Here is a 13,039-nt window from a genome sequence, read left to right as displayed (position 1 = left end):
AAGCAAAAAAAAGGGGGGACTATCGATAATGTCTCTCAGGGGCACACTTGATTCTGTATAGTAGAAAAATGGGATAGGATATGGTAATGTATGGGTAGGAAAAGATAAAACTTAACTTTTAATCACAGACGAAAGGGTACTAAAATTATTGCTGTACATCGGCAATATAGTTAAAACAAGTATTAAACAACAAAATATTGTTGACGATACAATTTGTAACTCACTTGTATAAAGAGGGTGACAGAAAGTTTATCTGTAAACCCACTGATTTGTAAGTGAGTATTAATGTTTGACGTTTTGTCAGAAGCGAAAATATAAATATTCCTATTATCTCTATGAGATTATGATGTTATATACATTTGTATATTCATATGAGAGATAATGGAAAACCGGCTAGTGTAAAATCCGGACTCCTGGAAAGTGGGTCAACTGCGGTAATAGAATACCAGGTTTTACTAGAATTAAATTTGCTGATCAGCAGAAGGTATATTCCTTGGTGCTACAGTACCCGGTATTCCCAGAGGGTCACCCTTTCTGGCACTGACCTGGCCCAATGCTGCTTGGCTTCCAAGATCAGACGAGATCGGGCATGTCCAGCATGGTATGACTGTAGAAAGTCAGGTAAGTGCCTATCTGCTGGGGGGATGGCTATTGCTTGAGATATTTGGGACAAATTGGTCCAACGGATGGCGTTTGTCAAAGGCCAGATATTTGCCCAAGAAGCAGCTTGAACGAAAAACACCACAATATTAATGAGTAAAATGGTGCGGTATGATTTCTTTTATGGGAAATCACCCACAAAGGAATAAAGGTAGGAACACATGCCAAATTTCCCACAAAGAAAATGTGGTATGGCAATAAACAAAATGATAAGTCCTAATTGATGGAATATATCTTTGTAATTGAAGGTACCGTAAAGATTCACCTTTACGTTAATTTCCAAAAACACATTGGATATATATCAGAAAATAATTATAAACATTGAGTATATCAACGCAATAATACAGCTTGAGTGGATGGTAAGAAAATATCAAAGTTGCAAATGTGTTCTAGAAATAATGCAGAAATAATATATGCTGAAACATAACATTTGACACAGGATCCAGCACATAAGCTGCCCAAGCTGCTATCTGTCTGCTGCAGGAAAAACAATTGTGTTACAATAATTGTCATAGAAAGATTGCTGAATATGTTGCGACAATGATGGCTCATATAGTAGCAACCTGAAAATTCACATAAATATTCGGCACATCATGAAAATTCACATAAATGTTCGGCACATGAACTGCATTGGCAGCAATCTATGGAAAGAATACAATTGTGTTTAAATACTCATCACACAGATGATTTGCTGAATAGATTGCAGAAATACCATTGGCTGACTCAAATAGCACCATAAAAAAGCACCATGAAAAACCACATAGACTCCAGCACACAAGCTGCATAAGCAGCTATCCGTCTATTGGGGAAATATACAGAAGTGTTTAAACAATTGTCACAATTTGTGAAGACAGAGTGTGAAAAAATAAATACCGGTAATAGTAATGCAAAAGTAAAGTTCACCTGCTGCAGGGATGTGTGTAATCTAAAAATTGCCTGACTGAGCTAATAGTTCTGACACTGGAAGAAATGGCTTTAAATGCACAAATAATAGGCTAATAAGCAGTTTCCCTGCACTGGGTGAATACCCAGTGTGTGTATACAATCACCGAGAGAAAAAGCGTCAGGCAACAAGCTGGTTGCTGTGGAAACAGTCCCGTCTGTGCAGCATGCACAGAATGGAGGAGACTTCTCCCTTGTACCGGCGCTGGGCACAAGGGGACTGAAACCAAACCAAAGGGGCTAATGCCAGCTGCAGCAGGCGTTGCTGTACTTGCTGTGTGTGAGCTGGAGGGGAGTCCGCCCGTTGGAGCTCCGTTACGGAGGTCCCGGAAGTCGGGTGCTGGACCGGAAGTGACGCGCGTTTCGCTGGGAGGAGCTTGTTCACATGATCGTCTGATCTGTGAGCCCTTCATGCGTGTCATTTAACTAGAGCTTTAGCCAATGCGCATGTTAGATGATTTGACAGACATAATCAGTAACCAATGATTGAGTGAAAATAGAGACCTAGGACTATAATGAGTAGGTATAGTGAAGAAAGAAACTGTTACATTACAAGGTGATACATTTAACTGTTGCATTGCAAGGTGATACTTATAACTAAGGTTGTTATATTACAATGTTAGGACAGATAAGTAATAATAATGGGAGATGTAAACAATGATGAGAAGTATAAACATATGAGAGCACCTGATTAATTGATTAGAAACTAATTTGTAAATTAATAAACCTGAATGAGATTCTAAAAAGAGTAAATTATAAACTAATACTTGTGCATGGGAGTAAAATACAGGAGTTATTTAATCCTGTCAGGGTGATCACAGTCTCAGATGGGAAGACTGGCGCTCAGGGAATCATTCCCGCCAGGGGCAGTGCAATGCCATGTCCCTGGTCCCGGACAGAATTAAGGACAATTATGTCTGAATTTCCTGATCCTAGGAAAGATCTAATTGCATGTCAAAGGTTTATTAAAGAACTAGGAAACTCCACAGAACCCACCAACAAAGATTGGCGGACAGTGCTGAGGGCATGTTTGCCCTCCAGTGTTGACCCTGTGAAATTTATTACTGATTGTCAATTAGACACAGAAGTACCTCAAACGGAGGAACACAATCAGGAATATATTAAGCAGATCAACCGACAGTTAGGAGTATATTTCCCTGCCGTTGTCAAGTGGAACGAAATTTTCTCCATAAGACAAAACGAAGGGGAAAGTACTTCTAATTATTTCCATCGGGCATTGCAGGACATGACTAGGTATACAGGGATAGAAAACATTGAAACAAATGCACAGCATAGAGAAGTAGTGGTTAAGGTATTAATGAATGGCTTAAAGGAAGTGTTGAGAGCAGGGGTACAGACCACCAACCCAAACTGGAGAAATATCTCGGTGGCTGCATTAAGAAAGTCCGCTGTTGGGCACAATCTGAACATAAGCAAACACCTGGAGTCACAAGGCAGTAAGCAAATGACAATTAGTAGACAATCCCTGACAACAAAGCCACACCAGCTTAAAACCCAAACCCCTGTGAGAAATTCAAAAGTGGTAGTTTGTTACCATTGTCACAAAGAGGGACATTTTGCAAGAGATTGTAGATCAAGAAGTAGACAAAAGTCATATCAACCCCCTAGACAACAACATAACCATGGTATCCAAGCACAGGGAAGCACAGGGAGGTAAGAAGCCTCAGATCCCTGTGGGTAAGTCAAAGGTGATAAGGTGTTATGATGGCCAGAAGGGAAGGGCATTATGCCAGCAACTGTAACAGCCCACATAAAGTCAGACCCCCTAGACTAGAACTTGAGCAGAGTCAGGATACACAAAATTGTAATCAGGTACCACGTACAATATGTAAAATTTTGAGCTACACCCATAAGATGCAGTCAGGAAAGGTGATCATTAGGACTGATAGTAAATCTGAGGTTACAGTTAATTGAAATTGGGAGGTCAGTTCCTTGAAGACACAGGAACGGCCGGGTAAATGTTGTAATTTATCTGTAAATGTTTCTTTTCCCCATCTCTGACGTTCATCGGCAGAACTCAAACATCACATAGCTACTTGGTCTTTGCAGAAGTCCACCTAACCCCAGTGTGACCTACCGACATCGGCGTGTCCTGGCCAGGCACAAAAGGGTGCAGTGTGGAAATACTGGTGGGGAGGGGACTGCGCAAAGATTCCAGTGGATGTGTTGGTGTGACAGCCTGATGTTGAACGGAAGATCTGACAATGTTTTTTTGTTTGTTGTTTAATGTAAAATGTGATGAATTGTTCTCTCTCTCGTTTTTTTTTTTTTCCTCTTCTCTCTCATGTTCTCATGCTTTAAAGATGGTATGTCACACATCAGTTAGACAAATGGTAATGCAAGATTTTTGCTCCTTACAGAAAGATCGCTGATTTGGAAGGAATATTGTATCACCGGAATGTTCGTTTGGAAGACTGAGAGACAGCACCGTTGAGATGACAACAGAGCAAGAGGAACAACAAGACTAGAGGACAAAAGCATCGTAACATTTTTCTTTCCCCTCAAAGTATTTTTTTTGTACCCCCATTACAAATTTCTCTTTCTCCTCCTGTAAGATGGACTTGCCCCAAGAGACTGTGATCCAGATTTTCCTGTTGACCATGATGTTGACCAGAGCAGTCTGTTTCGGTGAGAGTACCAGTGAGGTCGAGAAAGGATCCGGAATGGGTTTCTGATGACTGAGACGGAGGCGTAAATTTCCAATAGCAACACAATCACCGAGAAAAGGCGAGTACCGGAAAACGATCTAGCAGCCATGTTATTTATAGACATTGTGAAGGATTGTTAGCTGAAGAAAACTGCATCTGTAGGCATTGTGACAATATAGTTGAGGATGGGTGCATCAAGAAATGTCAGTCCAGTTTTAAAATCCACATGGACCGGCATCCATTGAGTGACTATCACTCATTAGTGGGTAAAGTGTTAAATCAGACAGACTGTTGGGTATGCTCTCAAGTACTTCAAGGTCATAGCAAATCAGGACTAGTACCATTCCCTTTAACTGTAGGAGAGGTACAGTACTTGAGCTAAGTGGTGGGAGGCCGGTGGACAAGAGGTTTAATATCTCTAGTCCTCCTAGTTTGAAGCTCCACCAGTATCATGTGGATAGGTCGTTAGTATGCTTTAACATTTCCAATCCCCGAAAGCCGGGAAATTGGGAAGTGTCATGGAGTTATCAAACCATGACATTTTCACACAGAGCCGACAGAATGCCCATAGACACAGAACTTATACGCCAGATAGCCGACCATGGAAGATTTTTCCGGTATAAGTACACTTTAGGAAGTAGGACCATGCGAGTTGGAGAAGTATCACCAGGATACTGTGCACATATCGTACAAACAGATACATGTACTAAACAGATGGGAGAATTAGGGTTAGGAGATTTCACATGGAAAATTTGTAACATGGTAATGTCATACTCCGTCCCATATGTTCTCCCCGATGATGCATATTTCATATGCGGGAGAAAGGCGTATAAGTGGCTTGCCCCAAACTCAGAAGGATTGTGTTATATTGGAAAAGTACTGCCTGAAGTAATGACTGTATCCCATAACAAAATGAAAGATATTCACCGGGGTGCCCAAGCTCCTTATACTGACACTCATTACGAGCACATCGTTAAACGACACCTGATAGAAAGAACAGAGTATCCGGCCTCTGACCTGATCCATGAATCCACCGGGATTCAAGTCCTACTCGCGTTAGATGTCACTCGTACCGCCAGAGGAGTGTTAAACTATAGATGTATATCTGCGCTTGCAAATTTATTAGACAATATCACCGAAATGTATGACGACACATTCAGGTATACTGGGAGAGAGTTACAAGCTTACAAAACAGAACTGGTTCAGCATAGGATGATTCTCAATTACCTCACAGCTGTGACAGGTGGGTATTGTGTTACCCTAGCAACTCAATATGGAATAAAGTGCTGCACGTATATCACAAACAGCACAGAGGACCCAGTCGAGGTCATAGACCAAAAGATGGATGACATTTTGCAATTGAAGTGGGAGTTCCGAAGGAGACATAATCTCACTCTCGCCGCTGTGGGCAATGAGATGACCGGTTGGGTGTCATGGTTGAACCCACGAAATTGGTTCTCGGGCTAAGGAGAATGGGCCCAAGGTAATATCATGGATGTAGGGAAATTTCTCTTGTGTATATTGGGAGTCGTCATATTTGTTGGCCTGATATTTAGATGCGTTCGGATTTTAACTAAGTGTAAAGGTAATACCAGAGTGATGAGTCTGAGGAGCGAGGACACTATAATAACAACAACAAATTTGATTTATGACCCAACGATAGAGACAATGTTGTGATGAAAATGCGATTCCACGGTCCGTTTCTTTCACCAGTTTCTCCTTTGTTCTCCTCCAAGGTACAAAGACATCCGCTTGGAAGAAGAATTTGACAACCTCTTTTATACAGACCATTGATGAACTACGTCACTGACCCCCCCCCCCCCCCAATATCCCTAGTGACTTTAAAAAAAATTTCGATAGCCCAAATACCTTAGAGACTGTAATTTCATGGACACTGGAAAAGCTTTTGTCGCCAGTTATAGCAAAAGCATCGAGAGACATCAGACAACATGTACATCAAGACAAGACACAAGACAAGACCTCAATCGGCGAATACATACTAAACTCACATAGTTTATGACTGCATTTATGATAATTGCTTCTTATCTTCACCTCTACAACCTTCAGGTAATGACACACATAGTCGATAGGGAATATAGACACAGATATCAGCACTCACTTACCCCCCCATTCATGTATCATCAACTAAATGTGCTCCCCCAATTGTTGCAACCAAAAGCCGAAAAGAGCTCGGTAAAGTTTGACAGCCCATCCACAGACCCTTAATACGGGATAAGAAGGAATTCAAATGTATACTTCGCAATACCTCGAAGCTTGAATTAAAACACGTATGGCACGATGATACATGACCCCTCAAACATGGATTCATACACACATGCTTCTACTATCTCACTAGGTCATACCTTTTTCCCACCTTCTCCTCTCCTCCCTTTACCCAATCATAAAATGGTATTTACATGATGACATATATTTTTTTCTTTTTTGAACTGTTTTAGGAAGTGGCAGTTATTGATGACTGCCAAAGGGTGGACTGTCAAAGTCAGAAAAATATCATGCTACACGTTGCCATATATTCACCCCATGCGCTTGCCCGCTGCACATGCATATTCTCTCCCGTGCGTGCGCATATTTGCAGTTGCGTGACGGCGCCTCCTCGGCCATGTGCTCGAGCGCGTGGTATGTGCATTTACGGTAGATTTTGTGTGCGTTTAGCGGGCGACTCAATCGTTACATAGTAAATCCAAATAGTATGTTTTATAGATAATGTTCCCCTTAATAATAACTGTAAGTTTGTTTAATGTAACTGGTCAGTGAACAGAGGAATTCCTCTTTGCATGATACAAAGGGTCAGATAGGGTCTGAGCGGTGGTGTTTGGTATCTAACTAAAGAACATTTTATTAGGAACAATCCGGTGCTGGTTAGGTAAAGATTAATCGCTCCTGCGTATCGTTATGTCTATTAGTAGTTTCTGGACATTTACTATATTTGCGGTTCATTATCCATGCGGCAGGTATCTTGAGATTCCCTCCCACCTGAGCAGTTCCATATAGTCACAGCCCACCTGTTCAAACCAACCTATGACCTTTTGTTATAATGCGGGGAGATATTCCTGTGTCCAATGAACAATGAGATTATAGGTCCCTTTGTAGTATACTGTATGCAGTGTATATAAGAACAGCCAGCCTGGCCCAGCTCAATCTTCTCCCCACAACGGTTTTCATCATTGACTAACTCGGAGCTGGTACCAGGACTGCGCAGCGATCATCCCCCAGTGTGTAAGTTCTCTCTGTGACCATTCTAAATCTCTGACTGTATATTGCCATGTTCTCTCTCTCTCTCTCTCATTGTATGTTATTGTTTGCGATTGTGCCGCTATTGTGTATTTATGCGTAGTTATTCTGTTAGATATTGATGTTAGCCTGTAGTGTATGAAATGTTAACTGTTTTTCCCCTTTTAATATAACTAAAGCTTGTTAGTAAAGGTTTTGGAGCCTTAGCAAGGTATTGTGTGTTTATTACATTGCTGAGGGTAATCGGAGCGTCTCAATCGCTTAAGCAGCTTTTATATTAACAAGGTTAAGCAGCGTTATATCGCTACAGTATTTCAGTAGTAAGGTTTACAGTATAAGCTCAATCTTTCAGTGTGTTGCATACAAGGTTTACTGAGTGTCATCCCGCAAGTGTCTGCGCCGCTCGTGTTGCCCTCGTGGTCACAAGCGTCCGCTACGCTAGTAGCGTAGCATTACGGTAGTCGGCCGCCTATAGCGTGCTCGACACCAAACATTAAGCTGTGAGCGAGCGTGCCGCATGTGCGTCTCGATCACGGCTAAGCGTCTGTTACGCTAAGTGCGTACCCTTACGGTACCCCATACGCCAATTGCATACTGAGTCTCTTACCCACATATAGTGAATGTTATAAGGTAATAAATCAGCATTATCAGTAGGTATTGAGCTACTCTAAAACTGCACAAAAAAACGTTGCCGCCGCTGTGCGATCCTTTCGTTCGCACTTCTGCTAAGCTAAAATACACTCGCAGTGGGAGACGGCATAGCGTTTGCACGGCTTCTAAAAACTGCTAGCGGGCGATCAACTCAGAATAACCACCCATGTCAATCTTCCTGCGTTCTGCCGTGCGACTGAAAGCTTCGCTAGAACCTGTTCAAAATCACAAAGGACTTTGTACCCATACGTCGCGTGTGCGCATTGCGGTGCATGCGCATAAATGACGATTGTTAGCCTGATCGCTGCGCTACGAACAACGGCAGCTAGCGATCAACTCGGAATGACCCCCTATATTAATAGTAGCAGTGTCATCCACCGGTCCACTCCAATATATCATGTAAGTAAAGAGAATAGAGTATTTCTAGTATTGTGTTTATTCCAATACATATAAACAAGCACATATAAAAATATATACACAGAGCTGTGTGATGAAGGTGGATTGTACCATCCCCGATGTAGAGGCTGCGCACTGAGTCTGAGACTGTCCCGGGTTGTCTCAGAAGATTGATCCAGCAGCAGCCTCAACCCTCAGGGCTGGCACTCGTCTCATCGTATTATCCAACACGCTCCCACTCCAACATCAACGCGTTTCAGAGGGTCTCCTCATTCATCAAGATGCATTGCAGTGTGTCAGAGTTATTCTTAAAATGGGATACAGTTATGTGACCGACGGTCACATTACCGACCCCTTGATCGGCAGTCATGCAATCCCAACCCCTTAAAATACCCTCCTCCATTATTTGATTCGCTGGATCCATATGAAGTGCTTGACAACAGGTGTGATCTATTTTCATTCAAGCACTTTCAATCAGTATTTCCACACAGGGTAATCTAACATGCTGCCAAACTCCTTGAGCAAATTGTCTACAACTGCCTCACTGTCTTTCTTTTTTCCCACTCACTGCTTGACCCTTTCCAGTCTGGTTTCCATCCTCTGCACTCCACTGAAACTGCCTTCATGAAAGTATGCAATGACTTCCACACCTATTGTCAAATACTCAATATGGAACCAGCGAATCAGATACTAGAGGAGGCTATTTTAAGAACAACCCTGACACATTGCAATGCATCTTGAGAAAGAAGGAGAACCTCTGAAACGCATTGATGTTGGAGTGGGAGCATGCTGGATAATACGTGGAGGACAGTGCCAGCCCTTAAGCCTGAGGCTGCTGCCGGATCAATCTTCTGACAATTCGGGATGGTCTCAGGTGTAAATTTACTAAGGTGGGAGTTTTTTGTTTTTTTTTAGAACTGGTGATGTTTGCCATAGCAACCAATCAGATTGTATCTATTATCTTCTAAAAGCAGCTAGATAAATGTTAAGTAGAATCTTATTGGTTGCTATGAGCAACATCATCAGTTCTAAAAAACTCCCACCCACCTTAGTAAATGTACCCCTCAAACTCAGTGTGCAGCCTCTACATCGGGAGGGTACGATCCACCTTTATCACACCGCTCTGGTTTCTATACTTTTATATGTGTTTGTTTATATGTATTGGAATAAACACAATACAAGAGATACTCTATTCTCTTTACTTACATGATGTATTGGAGTGGACCGGTGGATGACACTGCTACCATTAATACCCAGAGAAAGGGATTCTTGGGTTATCAGCTATTGAAATGATGTCCTAAAGAAACCTTTTAGCGACTGTGTTAAGTGGTTTTAAAGTAAGAGTGTCTTTTCATGAGGACAAGTGCCTTGACGGGACAAACATTTTTTATTGGGACTGGAATGTGTATGACATAACAGGTTTTATATACTGTAATATGCGCATCGGCTGAATAGATTGCTGAAATCTAATATTTAACATTAAGGATCCAGCGATGCAGCTCACTGTTGTTTTCTCTGTGTTGGGTAGTAACTAGTGCAGGTGTACACCTTAAGGGGGTCATTCCAACCTGATCGCTCGCTGCAGTTTCTCGCAGCGCAGCGATCGGGTCAGAACTGCGCATGTGCCAGCGCCGCAGTGCGCCGGCGCATGCCAGCGTATGCCAGCCCTCGTTGCCTAGAGATTGCCTTTGAGGCATAGGCGGTCGCTGGGCAGGAGGGGGCTGGATGGCGGCGTCAAGCCGCCGTTTAGGAGGCGCGGTCCAGCCAACGCAGGCGAGGCCGGACCTTTGGGGGGCGGGCCGCGGCAGCTGCGTGACGTTACACACAGCCGCTATGGCCCGGGAGCGATGAGTAGCTCCCGGCCTGCATGCTAAAGCTGCGCTGGTCGGGAGCTACTCTTGAAGTGCAAAGGCATCGCCGCTGTGCGATGTCTTTGCACTTCTGCGGGGGGGGGGCTACACTGACATGCGGGGCGGACTAGCCCTGTGCTGGGCGTCCCCCCGCATGTCAGTGTGAATGATCGTAGCTGTGCTAAATTCAGCACAGCTACGATCAACTCTGAATGACCCCCTAAGTGAGACAAGCTGCAGACTCCAAAACTGCAGAAACGGGGATACATTTGTTTTATCCTATGCTCCCTGTTTGACTCACTCCTTTCTCCTATTCTGTCTCTTTCCTGCCTAGAACAAGCTACTTCACTATACAATGCATCCCTTACCTCTGTTCTTGACTCTGTTGCCCCACCAACCTCTATTCACCCTCAACCCTGGCACACCAAATGCACCAGATATCTGAAAAAATGCTCATGTACCGCTGAGCGACAGTGGAGGAAATCACGCTCTAAGGCCGACTTCCTCCACTACAAATTTATGCTCTCATCCTACTTTGCTGCCCTTACCCTCGCTAAACAATCTTACTTCAAAAACCTCATCTCCTCCCAATCCTCTAACCCCCGGTGCCTCTTTGCCACTGTCAACTCACTCCTCTGCCCACCCCCGCCTCAACTCCCCTCTTCACTTTTTGCTCTTGACTTTGCCACCTACTTCACATCCAAAATTTACTCCATTCATCAGGACATAACATCCTACCAGAACCTGAGCAATCCCCCTCCGCCATTTCCCGATCCCCCCTCTCCACTCCTACCAACTCTGACATCTTTCTTCCCTGTATCTGGAGAGGAAGTCATGGTCCTCATCTGGTCCTCACCCCCCTCCACCTCCCCTCTTGACCCTATTCCCTCCCGCCTTCTCCACTTCCTCTCTTCTTCTGCCTGTTCCCATCTTGCCCATCTACTCAATCTCTCACTATCATCAGGCACTGTCACTTCTGCCTACAAACATGCACTTGTCTCCTCTACTCTTAAAAAAATCTACCATTGATCCAACCAATCTCTCCAACTGCCGACCCATCTCTCTCCTCCCTTTTGCTGCCAAACTCCTTGAGCAAATTGTCTACAACTGCCTCACTGTCTTTCTTTCTTCCCACTCACTGCTTGACCCTTTCCAGTCTGGTTTCCATCCTCTGCACTCCACTGAAACTGCCTTCATGAAAGTATGCAATGACTTCCTTGCTGCTAAATCCAGGTGCCACTACTCTCTGCTTATTCTCCTTGACCTCTCTGCTGCTTTTGACACTGTAGACCACCCTCTCCTCCTGCAAATCCTTTACTCCCTTGGTTTGCGTGATACTACTCTTTCCTGGCTGCCCTCCTACCTTCTCTGCCTCCTCTCATGACTCCACCTCCCCCCACTTCCTCTATCAGTAGGTGTCCCCAAAGGTTCTGTTCTTGGTCCTCTACTTTTCTCTCTCTACACATCCTCATTAGGTGAGCTCATTAGCTCTTTTGACTTACAATATCATCTCTATGCTGATGATACTCAAATCTACCTTTCCTCCCGTGACCTTTCCACTGCTCTACTCACTCGTATCTCCAACTGTCTCCCTGCTATCTCCTCCTGGATGTCCCAGCACTTTCTTAAAATTAACATGTCTAAGACTGAGCTGATCATCTTCCCTCCCTCCCACATAACATTACCTCCCACAATTTCATTATCCATTTATGGCACAACTATCTCCTCTAGCCCCCAAGTGCAATGTCTTGGAGTAATCCTTGACTACCCCCTTTCCTTCAAACCACATGTTCAGTACCTCTCACAAACATGCTGATTCCATCTCAAAAGTATCTCCAGGATCAGACCCTTTCTCACCCAGGATGCTACTAAGACCCTCATCCACTCACTGGTCATCTCCAGATTGGACTACTGCAATATCCTCCTATCTGGCCTCCCTCAAAATAGCCTCTCTCCACTCCAATCTATCCTCAATGCTGCTGCCCGTCTCATCTTCCTCACCAAACATACTACATCCACATCCCCTCTCTTGCAGGACTTACACTGGCTACCCTTCCCATTCAGAATCCAATTCAAGCTTCACACACTCACCTACAAAGCCCTCACCCACTCCTCTCCCTCTTACATCTCTAACCTTATCTCTCTTTACATTCCCACCCGTCCCCTTTGCTCTGCTAATGCACGCTGTATCTCCTGCCAACTGATTACCTCCTCCCACTCCTACCTACAAGATTTTGCATATGCTGCTCCCTATCTCTGGAATTCTCTACCTCTCCCCATCCGACTTGCCACCTCTCTACAAAACTTCAAACGGGCTCTCAAGACCCACTTCTTCACCAAACCCAGCCAACTCTCCTCCTAACCCTCTTGTCCATGCTCACTGTCTACTCCTTCTGTGTCACCCCAGTCTGTTAGCCCTTCACCTTTTAGATTGTAAGCTCGCAAGAGCAGGGACTTCTTTCCTCATGTGCCTTTCCTTTTCTTACTTACACTATCTTATACTTCATACGCCCTTTAATGGCACCTAAACCCTGGTTTTCTATACCTGTCCTATATTGTCTTGAACTGTAAGTGCTGTTTTTCTTGTTTGCTCATTTAATTATGTACTGTGTAATGAGC

The 13,039-nt window shown here is 43.8% G+C and overlaps 1 pseudogene; it reads right to left on the bottom strand.

The window, feature by feature from the left end:
* Positions 1-496: 496 nt before the first annotated feature.
* LOC134981818 (5S ribosomal RNA) lies at positions 497-615 on the bottom strand (annotated as a pseudogene).
* Between the last annotated feature and the right edge of the window lie 12,424 nt (positions 616-13,039).

This window comes from Pseudophryne corroboree, chromosome 12, assembly GCF_028390025.1.
Source record: "Pseudophryne corroboree isolate aPseCor3 chromosome 12, aPseCor3.hap2, whole genome shotgun sequence".
NCBI classification, from domain to species: Eukaryota; Metazoa; Chordata; class Amphibia; order Anura; family Myobatrachidae; genus Pseudophryne; species Pseudophryne corroboree.
This window is presented reverse-complemented; position numbering and strand designations above follow the sequence as displayed.